Source organism: Nicotiana tabacum, chromosome 3, assembly GCF_000715075.1.
Source record: "Nicotiana tabacum cultivar K326 chromosome 3, ASM71507v2, whole genome shotgun sequence".
Lineage (NCBI taxonomy): Eukaryota > Viridiplantae > Streptophyta > Magnoliopsida > Solanales > Solanaceae > Nicotiana > Nicotiana tabacum.
In genome coordinates, this window is record NC_134082.1 from 77,145,515 (window position 1) to 77,156,323 (window position 10,809).

The window sequence follows — 10,809 nt, forward strand, 5'->3', positions numbered from 1 at the left end:
TATTGATGGCCCCGTCCTTGATCTTATGCAGCCCCTTTCCCAATGTCCTGAGTGTTACCAACGGAAAAATATTGAGGCTGGACCCTCCATCAATCAGGATCCTAGTGATAAAATAATCTTCGCATTGCACGGTGATGTACAATGCTTTGTTGTGACTTAACCCTTCTGGTGGCAGCTCATCTTCATGAAAAGTGATCTTGTGACTTTCCAATACCTGCCCTATCATGTTTTCCATTTCTCCTCCGGTGATGTTGCTTGGTACATATGCCTCACTCAGCACCTTCAACAAGACATTCTTATGTGCATCGAAACTTTGCAGCAAGGTGAGGATAGAAATATGTGCCGGTGTTTTGTTCAGCTGATCAATGACTGAGTATTCTTTGGCTTGTATCTTTCTCCAAAGATCATCGGGCCTGGTTTCAGTGATAGTTGGCCGACTAGAGGCCTTCTTACTCGACTGAGCTAAATGCTCCGGAGTATAAACCCTGCCAGTTATTGTCATACTCTGTGCCACAACTGTTTCCCCGAACTTGGCTTTCCCCTTCCTTCTTGCCTCGGCTGTGTAATCCCAAGGTATGGCATTTGTATGGAACGATGTTACGGCCGACATTGCTACTGAAATGGGCACCTTTACTCCGAACAGAGCATGTATTTTGGAGGGTAAAATCGCAACTTTAAATGGTGCGGGTGCATTTGCTGGAGACCCAAACTCAACCTCAATTGGTGTTGGCGTCTTTGCAGGGGTGGTGCTTCAAACCCAAGTGGTACAGACATGTTTACCTTGGCATCCCCAGAAGGCTGAGTCTGGACTATAATCGAATTAAGGGTGACTATTGGCTTTTTTGGTTCGTCACCTTCTGTGATTAAATCGATCGATCCTTTGGAATCCCAATCATCCTCTATTTCAATCATGTGAACACCTCTACCCTTATGGTCCGCCAGAGGGTTGTTGCGGACCTTCGGAGTAGGCTCCTTTTCCATAATGATCTTGTTATCAATCAAAGTCTTGATCTTGTCTTTCAGAGAGCGACATTCATCAATGGTATGCCCTTTCATGCCGGAATGGTATGCACAGGGCTTATTTGGATTGACCCATTGAGAAGGGTTTTCAGGGGTTATAGCAGGGATAGGGGTGACATAACTAGCAGCTTTGAGCCTTTCGTACAACTGGTCAATTGGCTCAGCAATGGTGGTATACTGTTTGGGGGGTCTGCGGTTGAAATTTGTTCGAAGTCTAGGAAAGTTCTGACGTGTGGGAGGTGATTGATAGTGGGATGGCTGAGCATTGTAGGCTTGGTAAACATGTGGGGGTTGGGAATATCGGGGTGAAGTAGGTTGATATGTAGGAGGTGGGGGTGATTGGTAAGTAGGTGGTAGAGTTTGGTAAGAGGGTGAGGGTGCTTGGTAATTCGGGGTAGGCTGATATGTGAGTGGAGGTATCAGATAGGCTTGGTATTTGATAGGGGATTTGGCTCTTTGTGCAACCATTACGGCACCTACATCCCTTTTCCTAGATGTACCACCAGACTGTAAAGTCTTATTTGTAGCTTGCAAAGCTTCAAAGTTTGTAACCATACCACCTTTGATGACTTCCTCGATCCTTTCCCCTAGCTTGATGATGTCGGAATATTTCTGGCTCTCAATCAACATCAGCCTTTCATAGTACTTTGGGTCTTGAGCCCGGACGAAAAACTTGTTCATTTGTTCTTCTTCTAAAGCCGGTCTGACCTTAGCAGCTTCTGATCTCCAACGAGTAGCGTACTCGCAGAATGTTTCCGTGGGCTTCTTCTTTAAATTCTGGATGTAGAACATATCTGGCACATTTTCTATGTTGAACCTGAACCTGTCCATAAAGTCATATGCCATACTCACCCAGTTCGACCATTTCTTTGGGTCTTGGCTAATGTACCAAGATATAGCATCTCCTTTCAGACTTCTCATGAAAAGCTTCATGCGAATCCTTTCGTCCTTCCCTACTCTGACCAGCTTGTCGCAGTATGTTCTCAAGTGAACTCTCGAATCCCCTGTACCATCAAACATCTCGAACTTAGAAGGTTCGTACCCCTCGGGTAGTTCGACATCGGGTTGTATGCAAAGATCTTTGTAGTTCAACCCTTCAATCCCTTTACTTCCTTCGATGCCCTGAATTAGGCTAGTCAACTTCTTAAGCTCTTCAGCCAGACTCCTGATGAGTGAGTCTTTATCATCAGACTTGGGTGTTCTTGAAATGGGTTGGGTGGAGTGTGGCATGGTCTCCACATAGATGGGGATGTTATGGTGGGCGTGGAAATGGTCATTTATGGAATTCGAAGGTTCAGGGATGAGCAGTAGAGTACTGTTGGATGTGTGGCAAGTATTATAGTGGTGGTGAGGAGCGGGGTGGTTTTGTGGTATGGGATGTTTTGTGTAGGCGTGGGGTTCTGAGCGTTTGGAAAATTGATATCTGGAGTGGTGAGGGAAAATGACAAGTTTGCCAGATTCCGAACCTGATCAAGTTCCCCCTGAAATTTAGACAGTTTCTGCTCGAGTTGAGACATACTTTCTTTAGAGACCTGAGCACCATAAGTGACCTCTACCTGTTCAGTTGAGTTTTCCTTTCTAGTGTTGTTAAAATCTTCCATTTTTCCTTTGTTCCTGCTTCTGATAGGACTAGGAGGAGGAGTGGGTGGAGGGCCCTTTGATCTTGAGGAATATGATGACGATGCCAGAGTGCACGAACTAACCTTTGGGGGAGGGGATAAATAAACAAAAAGTAAAAACAAAAGGTCATAAGTCAGTGAGGATTATAAGAAAATGTCGCGATATTTAAATACATAGTGCAAGAATGTAAATCGTGTCCTAATTTGGGAACCTCTTTGTGCCCGAGGTAGGCCTAGCGACAAAAGGTAGATGCTAAATGCCTCATTTTATTGATAAAAAGTAGATGAATCCCAAAACGACACTAAATAACAAGGAATAAAATGTCACTAGTGGCCATTGGCCTTATTACATTTCTTAAAGCAAAAAAGAAAAGATTCCTATCTATTTGGTCCCAGAAGGGCCTTCCCCATATTGAATGCTCTCATTGATCAAATCCTCTAGTTCGCTTAGGTTCTCCAGTAAAAATGCCTTTGCCAGGTGTTTTCCTTCGTTTTCCTCAGCGTTCTGGCAGTCGGTGACTCTTTTCCTCACTTTTGCTTCCAATTCCAACAAACTGTATTCAAGATATTCCAACTTTTCGCTAGCTTTGGCGGGCCTCTCTTTCCACTCATTGATTTGGTCATTTGATCGAAGACTCCTCCACCAGTCTAGCAAGAGTGAGGGTATGCTAACCATACCGAAGTTGGGGACCTCGTTCTTTATTTTCTGCAAAACAAAAGGGTTAAAACCCTACCCCTACCAGATTCGACTATTTAACATCAACAATTAGCATAAAGCATTTAGTTCTCCAAATAAATGCACAGAACGTGGTAGTGTCCGTTTGGGTTTTGGGGAAACCTAGTGGACATTGGACAAGGCTATCTTAAAGAGTCATTATGCGGACAACATAACTGACTCAGCTAGGTTTGATTATGATGCATGCACAGTTTAAACAGAGTAATGTTTCTATAGGGTTTTAGACTGGTACCCTTGAGCGGACAACTCAAGGGGGAAAGGCACGGAATCGTCGACTACACCATTGATTGACTGGTTTTACCGCATATACGCTTTTTCCGGATTTAGGGGGTGATAATATCGAAAGAGCGCAACCACTCATTATAAGTGTTGCTATGGTATTTTGTTTGGCACGAGTGGAATATGATGTTGAAAACATGTTTATGCAATAACTAAAGCAGGTTGTCACGTATTTGCACGTTGAGAAAGCAGTAAATACAACAGTTCTTCAAATTTAAAGCAGTAATAAAGGAAAGCAGTAAAGGAAAGCAGTAAAAGAAATAAAGGAAAGAAACAAAAAAACAAGTCAGTTTTGCAGTTGAAAAGGGGAATGAAATGCTTAAAGGTATTAAACAAATATCATATCTCTTACTAATGTTACCTGCCCTTTGATATTTGACACATGTAGCCACATACGCCCGTGCATATTTGTACAAAGTTGGCAAATAAAAACTACTTTCATGACCTTTGCTGCAGTGCGATTTCCACTATAGTGTCCTCCGGTTACTCCATCATGGCAATGAGACAAAATACTAACCATTTCTCCTTCAGGTATGTTTACAGTGAAAATGATAATCTGATTATGGGACTCTAAAAATACGTGATCTATTTTTATGCTAGTTGTTAAGCAGTTGATGCTATGTATCTGAGACATAGAAACAAAATGGGAGTTAGGGATAAGATGATAATCAAATAGATAGTCTAACAATCGGGGCCTCAAGCTTGTCAATTCGGTGGCCTCGAGGTCGATTCCGGAGCTCGGCTGGGAGCTATTGAAGGCATCGAAGTATGGCTAACAGTTATAATAAAATCAACGAAGGCTCTTTATAGCCAATGATAAGCAATAAATGACGAACAATAATGGATAAAATAAGTGAAAGCAATAATATCAAGAGAATATGTTAGAGAGCAAAGAGAATATTCTTGTATATTTTGCATGGAGCAACTGAAGCAACAAGGGTTTCTTAAATTATAAGGATCCCCTTTATATAGGAGGGGAATCCCAACATACTAAAAAATACATTAATGACAAAGAAATGGAGATGGGATAGCTAGATGACACCCTGATTCAGGGTTAGGGTAGTCCACTAGGCTGTGTCAGTCCTAGCCGTGTACCTTGGGAACTCCCCATTTATACCATAGCGGTGGTCAATATTATCCCAAGGTCGTTCGTCGACGAACCCCGAGGGAGGAGACTCGACCATAGCCTTGTAGCCTTGAGGGTTCAAGAAAATCTTCTGAGGTGCCTCGATGACGAGGAGTTGGACCCTCCGATTTCGTCGTATACAGATAGTCACCCCGTTCCTTAGAGAAGAGTGACAAGAAACGATTTTGACATCTAACTCTTCAGACTTCCTGTGATGTTGTCACGTTGACGATATCATACTTATGACGTAGGCTTTCACGATAACCATACATACCATGGAATTGTCTTTTCAGCGTCATTCAATGCACTGTTGATTCCCATTCTGCAAAGTGATCGTACCATCGTCGAACCACTTTCCAATTATGCATTGATTGCGCCTGCCGATCCGTCTTTCAAAGTCATTGATGGAGTTGTTGGCCATACTATCACCCCCTATAAATGGGGGCCTTGCGGTACTTTCTTTTTATCCAAGTGCCTTTTAACACCTCCCCATTCCTTTCTTCCCACTATCCTCCTCCATTGCTACCCATCATGTTTGGGTTCCATGGCCTTAAGGTCTTATGGCGACTTTCTCATCAGCCACGCATGGCCTTTTTCCTGGGCTGTTCTTTGCCGAGCGAGATTAGACTATCTTGTCACAATAGTAGTTGTTGTTATGGTTGCTATTGATGTCATCGTTGGTTCAAAGTGATGGGACACTAAGGCCGACTTCTTCTAACTTAGGAGGACTTTTGGACTCTACATCGCTGCTCGGGAGAGCGTTCGGACTATACACCGCTTCTCACTCTCCTACCCTAGCCTGGTGTATCACTTCATCCCCTTGGTTTTCCAAAGGATAAAATGGCACCACCGGCCATTAGACTTGTACGGCACAATGTCTCGGAAGGTGGACCCGAAGCAAATGTGCAAGTAGGGTCGATGCCCGTCGAATCTTCAACCTCTGGCTTCAGTGGGCTATGTCTTTTTTTCTGCTTCTTCAGCGTCCGTTTCCTCTTCTTCATCTTCACCCTCGAAGATATTATTCTAGAGGATCGATATGTAACCCAGAGTAGGTGGCGGTCGAAGATATTGTCGCCGAGGATGTATGCCTGAAGAGATGGAGCTCAAAGATGCTACTGCCGAGGATGCACCTTTAAGAGTAGACTAGGCTCTAGGCTCTAGACTTTTCACTGTATGTGTATACTTTTGCTTCTTCGTTTCTGTGTAAGGACCCTTTGTGGGCTTTTGGAATTATATGTTATGACCCCTTGAGGGCTTTTGTAATCAAGTGTTTTCGGAATACAAAGAAGTTTCTTCAATTTTGTCTTTGATGCTTGATGTATTCCCTTTTATTTACGTTTATGGAGATTTTGAATGTATGACTCTACCGGTTGCTACCAATATTGAGCCTAGATGCAAGTGTTTTTTCCTAATTTTTGATTGATTAGTATGGCTTCTCGTGGAGTCCTTCGCCGTTCCTTGGATCGAGCATGGATATTGTTGGTTTCTTAGGCAAACAAACTTCTTTTGGATGGAGGTCCTCGAGGCCAGGTACCACCTCGGAACTGGCGATGATGCTGTTGGCCTTTCAGGAAGGTGAATTGTTGCCGTTTTTTCCATATATATTGGGTCACTTCTGCTCATTAGGAGATCCCATAATTCTAAGTAGTTACCCTTCTTTTTCTGCATTAAGTCTTTCATTACTTCAGTATTAACGTACTTACATAGATTCCTGCTTTAGTTCTCTAATTTTGCCATAGCCGTGACTGCTACATCAGGGTCTGTTCGGCAAAGAGGGGAGAGTTTTGCATACGGTATTCAGGACCAACGAGTATGTAGCTTGAATATTACTTATTTGATAGGAGAAAAACACCTTGAGTTAGCGAGAAAAGACTGAGGATGGGGGGGAGGAGAAAATAGTGTTACTAATATTTTCCCTGACTGAGGGCATCACGGATCGTGCTAATGGATTTTTGAATGTGTACACGTATCCTTTTACACTAGGCTCCCTTGATAGGGTTGTGCTAGACTTCTGTTTGAACTATCGGGTTATCCTGGCGCAGATCCACCTGTCATTTTGGCAAATAGTGTTGATAATAAGATTCTTCGCGGAGAAGGAGAGGCTTGAACTTTCGCTCAGTCATCTCATTAGGCTGTACCGACCCTTTCACCATCAAGGTCTGCTAACCTTTTGATGTCGATTGACCATGCCCTTCATTGTTGACAATGAGGAAGATGGAGATCGGGAGTGGATGAGTCGCTTCGTTCGAGTTCGGACCGCTGATGTTATCCCCGTGGAGTTTATGCCATTCCCTGAGGAATGGAACCATACGCGTAAGTGGTGCATTCTGTGCCTTCTCAGTTTTGTCTATGGCAAAAGTTGGTTTTGAAACCATGCCTTCTTTTCATTTTTTGCAGCTATTTCATGGGCACTGGGCGCCGTTCCTGATCAGCCGAATTGGGTGCGGAAGTTGGCGACCCACTCAACCTGCGACGAGCGCAAGTGGCGAGCTTTGTACCAGGGCAGATGGGAAGAAAAACATCATGGTACGTGTTGTGCTATTTTTTCCTTTCCCTTCCTTCATTTGGAGAGGATTTTCCTTTTATGCGTATTAATCTTGTTGTTGTAGGCATCAGAGAGCCCTTTGAGGCGAGACTGCGCTCCTCTAGAGAGGGGGAAGAGTTGCCAGCTTCCGGGCTAAAAAAAGACAACAATAAGTGAGAGACGCTTTTACAGAGTGATGATGCTCAAAGAAAATTAAAATGGGGCCGGGGCTTCGGAGTGGAAGCATCATTCTAGCCTACCGCGTCCATGGTTCCTAGTTCTAGAAAGAGGGTTTCTCCATTGTTGTTGCCTTCTTTTTCTGTCGATAGTACTTTGAGAGATACTAGAAACCCGGGGTCGCATACATCGAGTGACTGTGCCTCGACCTGACTCGATCCTTTCAGAGCTAGGAGAACTAGGTTGGCAGATGTGCGCTCGGCCTTCGATGAAGTCCAACGGCTTTACTTCATGGTGAGTTTCGGCATAAGCATTTCGAGCTTTGTGCCCTTTTTTCCTTATTGGGTTTTCTTTTGCAGGCCTTCGACAAGCTTAAGTCCAAGCTGCTTCATTGTGAATCTAGGTTACTGAAAGCTCTGGATGAGGAGAGATCCCTCAGGCTCCTATGTGATGAAAAGGAAGTCGAGTTAGTGCATTTGTGGTATGATGTGAGCCGAAGCATGAATTATGAGAACTACTTGAAGGAGCAGGTAATTTTCTGGCCACAGTGAGCATGCGTTCCACCTTCTAGCTTCTGAGGCTAACGCTTCGTTTATATCAGTTGCAGAAAAATGACGGAGGCCTTGGAGCGCCTTCGAGATGAAGATGACCTAGCCAGGTGTGAGCATGATGAGCTAAAAGCTCGGGCGGAGGCTCAAGCTTTAGGGGGGGAGGGTGCTTAAGCTAAAGTTCCCTCTTTTGCTTAACTTCGCTTGACTCATGATAACGCTTCGTTCAAACTGATATGATTAAGAAGCTCACTCGAATTTGAGCTTTCAAAGGTCAGGACCGAGATCATTGATGCCCGGGCTGAAGCTGTAATGGGCCGAGCTAAGGCTGACCAGGAAATGGTGATCAATTTAAAGGACGCTACCGATGCTCAAGCTGAGCTGATAAGGATCCTCGACCATAAAGAGAGGATCAAAGAATATGCTCGTTGCAAGTCTCGAAGAAAGACCCTCGAGAAGATACGTGCTAGAGGTTTCGTCCTCTCGGAAGAGTTAGCGCGGGCGAGGGCAGACGAGCGCGATGCTAAATTAGTTCTGTACGACACTGAAGAAAGCAAAGATGAGGCCAGCAGGTCGTAGCTCCCAGGGGGCATAGATTTCGCCATTTGTATATAGCATTTTCGAAGCATGCTTGTATATAGAGATTGCATTTTTCCGTATGTGTATAAAAGAAAACCTTTCGGCTTTACTTCTTCTGTATCTCCTTTTGTCTCGAATTTGGCCAGGTGAACTGGCCAGTGGGCTCTTACGCGCTTTTGCTCTTAGGCATATTTAGGCCAACTGTTTTGCACCCATTCCCCGAGTCGGGCATCTACTCTCTCTTATTTGACCCTCAAGTGGCTGAGTGTTAGGCTGGCGATAGTGGCTCTTATGCTTCTGTTCAATGCGAATTTTTTAGTTAACTATTTTGGGTTCAGTCTTCGAATCAGGTTACGACTCGAGCTCATTTGACCTTTATATTTGAGAGGTTTGGCTTAGAGGCTCAGTGTCTCGAAGCTTGTGATTTGGAGTTGATGTGGTCGAAGCTCTTTTCCCTATGTCGAGGGTAGCTTGTCTAACCGGTGCTTTTCAAAGTAGATTCGATGTAATTAAAGGCCTGTGATTTTATAGCGACGGTTGGGCGTCCCCGAGTCGCGTTAGTTCGATTGGTACAACCTTGTGGCCAGAGTCATTTATGTTCGGTCAGAACCTTTAAGTCCCGAGTGAAGTAGTTTCGGCATCTATATCAAGGGTATGCCTTTTTAGGGGTCTTACAAGTTTGATATATAGCCGAAACTTTGAGATCGGGTTTATGCCTTTAGTAAGGTCTTACAAGTTTTACATTCCTTTTAAGGTCTTACAGTTTTGGATACTTGGTACAAGTATTGTTCATGCCTTGCTTGAGGTCTTACAGATATTATTGCTGCCTTATGTAGGCCTTACGAGACCGAGTCTACCTTCTCGGGGTCTTATGGCCTCGGGTTTTTTAATGAATGGCTATTGGCGATATTCCCCAAGTAATCGAGGGTATCTTGTCTTGGAAGCCGTTGCTTGTAAACTTTGTATTGCCACATTGAGGGCTTACAATTTCGGAGATTTTGACCCTGAGGTCGCGTGTTTTTTGAGATTTTGATGCCAGTCCCCGAGTGTTCGGGGCACTTTTGGCCTTGGATATATTTCATGATTTTTATGTTGCCTCATTGAGGGCTTATGAGTTTGGAGTCCCGGCCCGGAGGTCATTCAAGTGTTGAACTATTGACGCCAATCCCTGAGTTCTCATCACGTTTTCGGCGGAGGAGTCATTTTTGCGAAGGTGTCGAGCTTCTTTTGAAGTGTGGGATGTTTTGATAAAAGATACTTTTTGATTACTCGATACGAGTATACATGTTTTTGCCATCGAGTCCCGGCTATACGGACACGGTTCATTCATCCATTTGGCCCGGTACATCATTTTTCTATCTGGACCCCATTTGGCGTTCCTTGGTTTTTCCGAGTGGATGGCTTTCTGAGGGGATTCCCATTAGTGTTTGAGGTTGATTGGAAAAGAAACCTTGAATACTTGTTGAGTCTTCTTTAGGTACCATGTGGGTGTTGCCTCATTAAAAACCTTGCCGGTAAAACCTTTTTCAGGACAAAAACTCGGTCGAAGTAAAAGAGTGAAACAGATGCTTTAAAACCTTAAGGTCTTCGGGCTGGGTTACCGCTTTAACTGCTTCGGTCAGGTGCCTGCATAAAGGTTAGCGTGAAGTATAAAATGAAAAGGGAGATGGTTATACCTTAGTGTGGGATGTGCCGGTGATGTTTCGAGGTTTGATGTGTTCTACTTGCTTGTGATGAGGATGTGGTACGGTCCTTTGCTTTGTTTAATCGGGCTTAACCGAAGATGTAGTTTGATTACCCTTCGGCCCCTTTGCGGGTGGAGGTATTGGTGCCGACGCCACATCGTGCACCGCAAACATTTCTTTTGTCATATATTGTTCCTCGTAGATAGTTTAATTTCCATCTTTGTCAGGAACCTCATCATTTGGTGGAAGGTGGATGGTACTGCTTTTAGACAGAGCATCAACATCCTTCAGAGAAAGGCATTGTACATCATGTCTCCCTCGATGACGTGAAATTTTGCATTTTGGATTATGCTGGCCACATTGACTGGAAGGGTGATTTCCCCTTTTGTTGTTTCGCTTGCCATGTTGAATCCGTTGAAGAGTTGAGTGGTGGGCACGATATGGTCAAGCAGTCCGAGCTGCTCTATTACCCTCGACCTGATAATGTTGGTCGAGCTACTTGGATCCACGAGTACA